General features: G+C 33.7%; 1 protein-coding gene across 13 annotated transcripts in view; it reads left to right on the top strand.

The window, feature by feature from the left end:
* The first annotated feature begins 871 nt into the window (after positions 1–871).
* mmd (disintegrin and metalloproteinase domain-containing protein mind-meld) overlaps positions 872–12,210 on the top strand; it is a 370,022-nt gene continuing 358,683 nt past the window's right edge. For all 13 annotated transcript variants that reach the window (XM_085204490.1, XM_085204489.1, XM_085204483.1 and 10 more), the window contains exon 1: positions 872–988. The gene's annotated coding sequence lies outside the window, so the exon portion shown is untranslated. The remainder of the gene's footprint in view (positions 989–12,210) is intronic.

Raw genomic sequence — 12,210 nt, 5'->3', positions numbered from 1 at the left:
ATTATATAAATCATAAGATCTGCTACTCAACACGCATGTCCAAAAAACGAGCAAGAAATGGAGAAAAAAGTGTTTTAACACTAGGCTCTCTGCCTACCTCACTATATGCGGGATACAGCGTCAAGCTGAAAAAAATATTAATTATAAACACATACATAAATAACCTATGATATATAAAATATTCCTATAAGAAATATTATATATTTCCATGACATATCTACTCACATTTAAGTTAAATATAGATAATAAACGTATAATCAATCAAGATTTTTCCAAAAGGAGCTAGGTTTTTCTGGGCTCGGCCTCGCTCGGGGCGGCTCGGGTGGTTTCGTTGCGTTGCCATGGCGACGGGCACGCGCCGCGCCGCGCCCGAAAATAAACACCAAAGAGCCTCCGGGCGTCACGTGACATAGCTTCTATTCTCGTATAGTTTTTAATTTATAATAGTAATTAAAACTATTAACAAACTTTGATAAAATAATGTATATATTTTGTAGAATTTCAGGTTATGGAGACCAGAAACGGTTGTTTTTATCTGTTCTTACTATAACTGCAACGGCAGTGAATAGAATTATTTGTTACGTTCAATTATATTTTTTTCAAACTTATTTCAATAAAATGCTCCGTTTTTAAGCTTCAAAGTGGTAATAATGGACATGCCTATGAATCAAATTGAATATAGATGAGGGTAGTCCTACAAAAAAGCTCAAAGAGCTCCAAATTTTAAAATGTCCTAGAACGGTGTGCATAACACTAGTCAGTCACTACAATTTGAGCTTTAACCAATATAAACAGATCGACAGGGTTTTCGTGCGATCGGATGGATGGCTGAAAGTTGGGGTCCGGGCGGGGTCGGGGGTGCGGTGCGCGCGCACGGCCCGCGCGTCAGTCGCTGGGCGGCGCGGGCCGGCGCGGTCGATAGCCAACACGGCCATGACGGGCAAAGTGCAAACGCGGGCATGTGTAGTGTGAACTGGTGGTGCTTTCGGTCAGTATGTGTATTTACCATAAACGAGCTGGCGGTGAGGTGTCATACCAATAAGATATAACCACCCCATCATTTTTTAGCCAATTTTCCTTCTACATTCAATGGTAATAGAAAAAAATCTGATAGTACCCTCGTTGTATCAGATTTGCGTTGGTAAGGCTCTGTAGCTGATAAACGTAAGGCGCACTTGTGCCACAGAAATCACAAGAGCTAGGTAACCTATTTAATTCACTTATCCACATGGGCCTTACTTGAGGTTCGTTTTCGAGACACTAGGGTCACTACGGTCACTAATTTCTATAGCTAAAATCTAGAGCAAATATTAATGAGGCTGAGATTTTTACATCTAAAGTTAAAATGATGTTGTTTCAGTCATACCGAGAAATGGGGTCAATGACATATCCGCTATACGTCACTACTGTTTCTCATAGTGTGAAATAAAAATTCTGTTTTTATTCAAGTTGCATACAAATGTGCAGATTTTTTTAATTTAATTTTTTGATATTTTTAACGTACGGCTCCTTCATTTGTCCCGACAACTTTTAACGGAAAGATTGAGATGTTAAATATATATCTCTGGTACCTTTTAAATAATATTTTATACATGAAAAAGCAACTTGAAACAACACCTATATAATTTGAACAAGTAATAAAAAAAATGTATACCTCAATATACAAAAAAAGTTTATTAAGCTTTACATCATATCAATAATACACACAGTTAGTACTAAGCCTTATTACTTTAAAAACAAATCTAATACATGAATACAATAATTTATTGAACGTTCATTTTTCTTTTGAAATTTTCACAAATTTTAGCTAACACTGGTTAAAATATCATAGTTCTTATTTTTATTTAGTTTAAGAAAATCTCTAGTTTTATCTCCTTTTGGGATAATATTAAATATTATATTTATATCGAATTATTATATCACACTATATGATTTTAATTGCGTGGTAATTACTATATATCCCGTTTATAATGACGTAAACTACGTCTCTGTGGTCGAGATGATTTTTTTTTGTCAATTGCAAAAGTTTTCTATTTTTTCTTCGTATTTGCAAAATATTTATATATTTTTTTTAATTTAAACTTAATTTAATATATATTATAAACATTTACAAAATGTAAATGCAAATTGAAACACTAATGTACAATTTTAATGTAATTTTCTTAAATTTACTTAAATTGAAGCTCAAAATGATAATGTTTAAAAGGAAAACAATATTTATTATCAAGAATTTATTTCTTTATTATAGTTAAACTTTTTTGAAATATATATGTATATAATTCGTTTCTAATTGTTTTGGCGAAAGCTAAATTTATAGCGCAGTTAGAAGAAAGTGCGCTAGATGTCGCTACATTGACAGTTTACTTTAGAGATTATGACAAGTGATAAAAATTTGACATCTCATTAGAATATTTGGCGTTGGTTCAAGATAAAAAATATGATATAAATGCATTTTTAATTTCCACTTCAAATATATAAAATGTAAACAAGGTATTGCAATAATTTATTTTGTTATAATATGTATATAACCAGTATCAGCTCGCATATATCGTTTGCGTGGATTATAAAGCGTAACTTGTTTTTTAACGGTGTATTCGGAATTTCTATTAGTGCTTACACTCCCTAACCTACATGCCAAATTTCAGAGTTCTACGCCGCCTGGTTTCGGCTATGCGTCATCTGTCATTCAATCCTTAAGTTTTATATATATATATTCGTATATATAGATTTTTTGACTCTATATGGATATAATGTTAAACAAAATAAAGATTCACCATTTGAGATCATCGTGGCGTGGCCTTACTCTGAAAGTTAAGGTTGTGGGTTCGTTTCCTACACGAGGTAATTATTTATTTACTTTTCTTTTTTTGATGAGTTCCGCCAATCATTATGCAATGGTATAATGTATATATGGAATTTGCACGGAAAGCAGAGAAAGGAGTGTTTTGACAATACATTTTTTTATGGAAAGGATAAAGCACAGAAACGTACGGGTTATCTGATGGTAAGTGATCACCGCCGCCTACGACCACGTATCAGACGTGCTACATATGCGCTGCCGGCCTTTAGGGTTGACTTACGTAGAGGGCTTGTCGAAAGAACCAATGTCGATGTAGATTCTCTCAGCCTAACCTGCTATGCAGGATAAAGCGTGAAGCTGAACCAAGTAAAGATGACGGTTTGCTCTCTCTCTAGTCCATTAGTGACAGCTGCGTATTGAATGAGGAAACTAAAAAGACTTTTCTAGGCAAAGCTTGATCGGAGAAAGCATTTTAAAAATATACACATTTCTTGTCAGTTCGATTCCCACTCGAGGAAATTAAATATTTATACAAATTTATATTTTCATTTCTTCGCTCTGCTGTTGGTTAAAACCGATGTGTTGAGTTCCGCCACTCAACACACAATGCCTACAGAATTCGGCGGAGAATGAGCAACAGAGTGTCTTAACAGTAGATTCCCTCTGCCTACTGTGCGCGGGATACAGCGAGAAGCTGATTTTTAAAATTTCTTCAAGTTCGTGAGTGCCTGGACTCTATATCCAAATATTCAAGAGTATGTCTCTTCGATTCATGCAGCATTATAAAAAAACACGATAGTTTATATACTAAATATTTGTATACTTAAGATGTATAATAAAAAAAAACAGTTTTAATGGGGTTTTAACAACTCTTATTTTTGAAAAATATTCAATACAAGCAATAGTGCAATGAACGTAATATAGGTTTAGCAATAACAGATTTTTTAGCCTTCAATTCCAACGTATCTTTGAAAGTACTCGTATCTACCTGTAACTTTAACAAAAGGTCGATCTGACCTGAATTTGATTTACAGCGACTAGAGAGTAATGAAAGATTCAGAGTTTCACATAAAGCGTCATATGTTTTTTTTAAGAATAAAGTAAAATTTGCACAGTGAAGTATTCTATACTTGTTAATGTTTGTATATTGTGGAATAATATTCTATTAAACATCGCGCCGATTATTTTTGTGTAATTATTACTAATATTTAATAAAATTACTTTTTTACTATTAATAATAATAATTAATAATTTTATTATAATGCTTGTATTTGCGGGCTTGCCCACGTGATTTATATATGATCCAGGTACAGTAAGTTGAATTGAAATAATAAATGTGATGTAGTATAGCAAATAGCCTTCCCCAAAGGTCTTCTTCCTTTTGCCTTTTTATATTATAGTCTATATAATATAAAAATATTTTTTTAAATCGCACTAGTAGTTCTTGGGATTAGTGTATGTAACCAAATAAAGTCTTAGGTTTATAATATTAAATATAGATCTAAGTTATCTAATATACTGGTTTTGATTCTAAAGCGAAAGTAGAGTATTCGATCCCACTTGGGGAATTGAATGTATGTCAATTACTTTAATTTCTCCGCTCTTAATACATAAATACGGAATTTGTAGAAAAGAGTGTCCTATTTCTAGGATTTCTAAGAGACTTTCCTATATTTATGTCTTAAAAAATTACATGTATGAATAATTTGTCTCAAATAAAAATCAAATTAGGTACTTTTACAATTTTTTAATACAACAGTTGGGCGTTTTTAAATATATATTTTCATGTTCTCGTCTCCCGAGGCATCAATAGGTAGGCTATTGATATTCATTTTGTTAGGGCTCAATAAAAAAGTTTGTTTGGTGTCAAACAATATGGCTAATGGAATTTCATATAAATAGAATATTTTATGAATCGTGATATTTGAATAGTCAAATTGTTTGCCAAATACCTATGCTGGGTTTTTTTATATAATAGAAAGAAAAGGCAATTTAGAGATCGATCGTGGCCAGGGTCACAAGCGTGTGACTGCAATCGGGACAGGTTGTGGGCTCAATTCCCGCTCGAGGAAATGAAATATTTAATTTCCATTTCTTCGGTCTGGCGTCGAGACAATGCGTGGCGGTGAGTTCCACCATTTAACACGCAATGCCTCCAGAATTCAGCAAAAAGTGGAATGTCTTAACACTAGTCTACCCTGGAGATGAGGGATACAGCGTGAAGCTGAATAAAAGGCAATTTTAATAGCGTTTTTTTCAATTATCCTTATAAAAAATAATAATTAATGGTATAGGAAAAGATATTGATGATACGTGCCGTTAGACTTTCGCCACTCCATCCGCTCTTATATTGAGCGGGGCGTGGTAAGCGAAGTGCCTTAACACTAGGTTCCCTCTCCCTCTCCTGCTATATGCGTGAAGCTAAATAAAACACTAATCTCATAATTATAAAGCGTACATTTGTACTAATGATTCAAATGAATGTTGAGAACATCACATGTAGTTAGCAAATGCCTTTTATGTTTTATATTTGCACTTTTTCCACTCGCTTGCATTATAAAGAATGTACAGCTTTCCTTACAACTCTACTAGAGTAAAGTTGTAGTATTATGTTGTTCTATTTGTATCAGTTTCAATTTATTTAATAAATATTATTAAAGGTATTTAATAAATATTAATAAATATTATTAAATTATTATTAATACTTTTATTTCTTTATTGCCGGGTTAAAAGAAAGAATGTAGAATTGTAGAGCTAGCATAGAGTGTGGTAAAGAGTTGTCATATGTCTCTTCACATTCAGATATTTATATAAAACTATTCCATAACTGAATGACTGACTGGACAACGCACGTATGAAACTACTACTAGGTTCTTAGATAGGTTTTTAAGCTTCAAGCCTTATTCTCCACATAGCAGGGTAGGCAGAGGGAACCTGTGTACGTAGTGTTAACACTCTCCGTTCCCATTAAGACACTTTAGTGCCCCATTTTCCGCCAAATTCTGAAGGCCTAAATAGGAAAGAGTGAGAATCAAACTCACAACGTTTACAGTCGCAAATAAATAATGTTTTATGTAAATATAACCATATTATTGTTCTCTAAAGTAGGATTTGAATCTACAATCATCGAATTAAGTAAAGGCATTCAAGTCCCAATGTTGTTGCAGACGTACTCTTGTTGTAATAGATTACTAAGTAAAGTCTCAATAAACAAATTAGATAACGTCGTAAGGTAACATAGTTGTCGTGGCTTATGTTGTGCACTTCCCACAGGTATTTCCACGTTGCCTTAATGAAATTGTATACAAATAGTTAGCGACTATACGAGAATTATGGGTTAATGGAAAAATAGGACTAAATTTATAACCCCAAGACACACTTTGAAAAATGAAAAATGCTGCTAGTTTCAAAAATATAAAGTATATATGAATAATTTCTTTGAATTTTGCTAGTCTAATCCTTAATGTTTAATTAATTTCTTTTTTTCACTTATCAATTACAGATTAGTTGTCGAGTTTATCTTTTTAAATTGCGATTGGATTGAAATTATAACTATAGTGTGTGCAGTAGATACTTTTTTTATACTTTTTTTTTAACTTCATGTTGTATTCCAGACATAGCAGAGTGGGCAGAGATAACCTAGGGAGCCTAGTGTTAAGATACTCCGTTTATCATAAAGATACTTTTGGTCCCTATTTTCCGCCAATTCATTGCGTGTTGAGTAGTGCAACTGAACGATGCGCTTTGCCTCGTTGCTACAATGAGAACATGAAAATATTACCTAAATATTTCATTCTTCCGAGTAGGATTCGAAGTGGGGTTTGTTAATAGTCCCATTATTCTACCATCTATTTTGGCTACATCAAAGCGTAAGTTCATTATACAAGTTCCTGTCACAGATTGTTTAAGATGGATGCAACAACTCGGTCACGACGTGGACAAAATTACAAAATGCTATTTTGTGTAAGTTATTAAAATTTTAGAGGCCGCCATACCGCAGGTTTCCGAGTTTGCGACTGTGAATGCGGCAGTTGCAGGTTGGATTTCCATTCAGGGTAAAGGAATATTTAAATTAATATTATTTCCTCGTTCTAGTTACGCGGCGTTGAGTTCCGCTACTCAATGCCTCCAAAAATTCGGTGAAAAGTGAGGACGCAATTGTCTTAATGCGGAACGGTTTGTCATGGCACTAGGTTCTCAGGTTCCCTCTGCCTACGCTGTTGTTCGGGAAACAACATGAATCTGAAAAAAACTTGGTGGAAAAGAGTCTCTTAATACTATATAGGTTCCCTCTGCTTACCCTGCTATGCGGCAAAACAGCGTCAAGTTGTGTCGAGGGTGTCATAATTGCTTCAGTAATTTTTAATTACATACACAGTGTTTATTATTTAGTTATTTATAACTAACCAGCCACTACATTTTTTTAACGTCCATTCAAACAAATTTCACAGTTGAAAATAGGTTTTTCAGAATTATGTTCAAATAGAAAATAAAAGAAATATACATAAAATACCTGCATATATGTATATGTATATAAATAAATAAAAAAAAATTGTGCATTTCATTTTTTATTTGAATAGTTTATTCTTTAGTTCCATTTTTGAGCTTTCGATGAATAATGAATGTAGGTCAAAAGTTTTTTTATAAGGGCTAAAAATAACGAATGCGCCATTTAAAATATTTAATGTTCTCCATTTAACGTGTTGTTAACATTGTTGTGTTGTAACATAATTGTATGGACCGTATAATGCTATAAATAAATATGTTTTATATAATGAGACCGTTGTGGCCCAGAGATGGAACGTCATGACGGTTCTGGTCTCGATTCCCATTTGAGGGGTGAATTATTTGGATTTCTATTTAAGTTCCGTGGGGAACTGGGGTCTTAAAGCTTGATCTCCTTTGCCTACCATGCTACATAATACAATACAGCATGAAGCTAAAAATATATGTATAATAGACTCATAGAAAACTAAATAACTAACATTACGCGTATATAATAATATTGAACGTCACACGTCAAAGCATTATTATAAAAAACTAGCGACCCCCTTGCGGCTTCGCCCGCTTTTACTACTGGATTATTCATATAATGTATGTTTGCAAAGCACTTAAGATAATGTGAAAATTAATTTTCTCTAATGCAACCCGCATTTTCGTAGTTCCAATAAGGATTTTCCAATTGTTTTACACAGCAACGATTTTTTAGTAGGTATAGTAATTTTAAATCTGTGCTACTAATCTTTTTAAGAACTTATTAAAATATATTTAAATGACTATTTTTAGATAGTTAAATGACTATTTTTAAATGGAAGAAATTATAAACAAAAGCCTTCCTACTAATAACTACTACAAAAAATATGAAACCAAATATATCGCGCTGAAATAATACATTCAACTCCAATTATCCAATACGTGCAAACACATCTAAATCTTCGTTGCTATGCCTCTATAGCGGGCGGGTTTTTTTTTTCGAGCTTGTGGTTAATGCTGAAGAGGGTATTCTGTCCCTGATGAAAAGAAAGCACTACGTGGCTGCCTGTGAAGAAAATTAAATAGAATGCATTGGCCGGGAATCGAACCCGGGCCGCCCGCGTGGCAGGCGAGCATTCTACCACGGAACCACCGATGACTGCTCATGACACGCTTGTATAAGCAAAATGTCGCGGGGCGCGTTTCGCAGCAAGGATGTTTTGATATTGTAACAACTTCTAAAGTACTTATTAAAATGAAAAACAGTAAAAGACAGTTTTGATCTACATTAAATGGCCAACGTAACTAATATACTTATTTATATGCTGAGAGTAAGGGATAAGTAAAACTTAAGTCGGCACAGCTGATGAGTCAACGGCGTGATGTGTCAACAATTAAATGCGTTTTTCTCTAAAACTATTCGCAATTTCGAAATAGTGTAAATAGCAAATTTTATCTTCGTTTAACGTAGAAAATTAATAAAGTATTTTAAAGGATAAGGATTAATACCATTATGGAAAAATATCCCTCACAATAAAAAATATATTGAAATTACTATTTTTAGACAGAAATATGATCACTACACGTTATCCTTAAAAGATAAAAATATGCTCTCGCGGACTTTTTTGTAGATCTTATTAAGAGGAACAATACTCCAGTACATTATTTTCATGTAGTACTTACCATTAAAGCAGCGCATGCGCGAAAGTGTCTCAATGGGTAGGACTTTAGACACATTTATCGTATTTATGTTAATTTACATAAGAATGTACAAATAATAAACTATATATAAACCTTCCCTGAGAAATACTCGACCTAATGGTGAAAACCGCATAAAAATCCGTTGGGTGGTTTAGAAGAAGAAGAGTTAGAAAGTTCAGACAGACACGAAAAGCGACTTTGTTTTATAAGATATAGGATGATCCATCAATTCTCTTTATTTTATTTTTAATTATATTTGTTATCTGTGCATAACCACATTACTATGTAATAGATGTAGATGTAAATTTATGCAAATGCTTTTTAGAAAAAACTCGTTTCTCATTTTTATATATTAAAAACCATTTTAATAGTGTTTTAACTATTATAAGATGTAAATTAAATATTTTACTTTAATTAATAAACATTTAATCGTTTCAAATTTAATTTATTGTAACAGACCATATATTATTGGTGAAAGCATTATGTTCATTAGACGGTTTAAAAGTGCTTGCAAAAGTCTATTTAAATTAAGAATACCAAAACTTCACGAACTAACCTAAAATACTACAAATGTCACATTCATTACAATAATAATAATAAAAAAAACGAAAAAAAAAATTAAATATAAAAATATGTCCAGATTTTAAAATAATGTGGCAAGGTCGAAATAGGTTGAATGCGCTGTGCTATTTCCGCGCGTGACGTCACTGCAGTGTTGCAAGTTTTTATAGTCTTTGACCCCCTTTCGGTAGAACTTGTTTAATGCCTAAACCGATACAGATTATTTACTATTTGCTCGATCCAATATCCAAACAGCTAAGATGGATGTTGATATGCTTAAATGAAATGTTAAGACTACATTGTTTTTATACATATATTTAAATTCAGAGGCCAGTCGTGGCGCAGGGGTACAAATGTCTGACAAAACGCGAATGGTTGTGGGTTCCATCCCCAATCGAAGAAATAAAATATTTAATATCCACCAGAATTCAGCGGAAATGGGTAAGGGAGTGTCCTAACATTAGGCTCCCGCTACCTACCAAGCTGTATGCGGGTACAGCGTGAAGCTGAAAAAAATATTTATTTTTCTTGAATGAAAGTTTAAATTCTCGATTCTCTAGATTTTTATGTCTATCCTGCTGTATAGGGACCGTCAAAAGATTTTATTAGTTTATAGAAATTATAACGATTTAAAAATTTGAGACGTTGCGTGTTGAGTAGTGAAACTTAATAGTCTTCTTACAAAAGCGGTAAAATGAGTTTGAATTGAGTGGGAATCAGATCCACAACCGTCGCATTTAAGCCTAAAAATGTTCTAATTTATAGTATTTTGTTTACTACGCGACGTGATACAATATATCACGTTTATGAGGAGTATGAGGATATAAGAAACTGTCCCTAGAGAGGGAAGACCTTAATATTTCATTACTCTTAGCTACTATTACTTGGTATAATTTGTCCTGAGTTTTATCCGCTTATGAGTGTATGTCAGAAAGTGAGGTTTGAGGGTCCAAATTAAACTTCAATTTCTTTTCGACTTATTCAGGGAAATTTATATATTTTTAAATTCTTTTTCATTTGTCCCGCTCTGGCAGACCGCCAGTCAATACGTAATGTCTCGAATATGAAGCGAAAAATGGAAGGACGCGGAGAGTTCCGAAACTCATGTCGCTTAACTCATGTCTTCTCCCTAAAATGGGTGAGAAATTGGCGAATGGGCGAGAAAGAACGAAGCGTCCCAACATCTCTTTCTCTCTCTTGTCATCTATCTCGCAAAAGAGGCAAAAAAATATGTTAACGTTTTCACATTTTATTACATATATTTTTCATGTCGCCACGAGGAGGTATATTACTGTTTCAAAACGAATCTGACTTTTCATATAAGCCTGTATTTTTACAAACTAAAATAAATTGGACGGCATTACTTCCCCCAATTTTTATTTATTAAAATACACCCGGAAGTGTCATTACGTTTTCGGGACTTACGACGCGTCGTTTTAAAAAGTTTTTAACGCGGACTGACAGTACGGATTGTCCTAAATGTGATGGGGTCATGTTTTTTCATTATTACTGACCCGATATGTTGAGTTTTTTTTATTTACTTTTGGCTTCACGCCTTATCCCGCATTTAGCAGGTTAGAGGGTAAGTTTCCTCTACGTGTTTAGGACTCAATGTCGTGTTAACAGAGCTGGTAAGTGATTTATGTAACATACTATTAGAACTAACTCGTATAAACTTAATAAACATTTTTCATCTTTCGATGCACCTGAAAGTGCCAATAAAGTAAAAATACTTAACATTCTTTCATCCTTACCAACCCAAAATTTTCCACCGTTTTCTTTTCGCTCCTTCACAGAACGTGATGTTAATAGAACTATTCTGTCTATCTCTTCGAATGCTGTCGGTACTGATTGTATTAGTCGCAAAATGATCCTACCTATCCTAGATATTATTACTCCTGTCTTGACTCATATCCTTAACTATTCTACCACTGTTAATGTATTTCCAGAAGCGTGGAAATGTGCACAAATAATTCCTCTTCCAAAAAAATGTAATCCTGAGCATAATGCTGATTACCGTCCCATATCTGTTCTGCCGTTCCTTTCCAAAGTCCTTGAAAAACTTATCCACACCCAACTAAATGCATTCATAAATAATCATTCCATCCTAAGTCCTTTCCAATCTGGTTTTCGTCCAGGACATAGTACCACATCTGCGCTAATCAAAGTTACAGATGACATTCGACGAGCTATGGATAGAAAGCAACTCACAATTCTCGTACTTCTTGACTTCAGCAATGCTTTTAACACCGTCGATTACGACATTTTGTTGAGTTTGTTGCGTTCTATTAATATATCTCCGTCTGTGATTGACTGGTTTCAAAGTTACCTTAATGGCCGTAGACAGCGCATTCGCATTGAGGAGAAGGTCTCTTCATGGTGTGTTGTCCAGGCTGGGGTACCTCAAGGCGGTGTTTTATCTCCATTACTCTTCGCAATTTTCATTAATTCTATTACTAATCGTATTTCGTGTCCCTATCACATGTATGCAGATGATATCCAAATTTATAGTCATTCTACTCTAGATAATTTGTGCAATTCAATTAATATTATTAACAATAATCTCCTTTCAATTGCGGACTGGAGTAAGTTTTATGGCCTTAAGGTTAATCCCATAAAATCGCAAGCAATATTAATAGGAAGCCCTAGCATGATTGCACGGATTAACTCTGATT

This window comes from Heliconius melpomene, chromosome 20 (assembly GCF_056956725.1).
Source record: "Heliconius melpomene rosina isolate 202511_hmr_F chromosome 20, ASM5695672v1, whole genome shotgun sequence".
Classification (NCBI taxonomy): domain Eukaryota; kingdom Metazoa; phylum Arthropoda; class Insecta; order Lepidoptera; family Nymphalidae; genus Heliconius; species Heliconius melpomene.
Note: the sequence above shows the minus strand (reverse complement) of the source record. Positions and strands in the feature narration are given on the sequence as shown.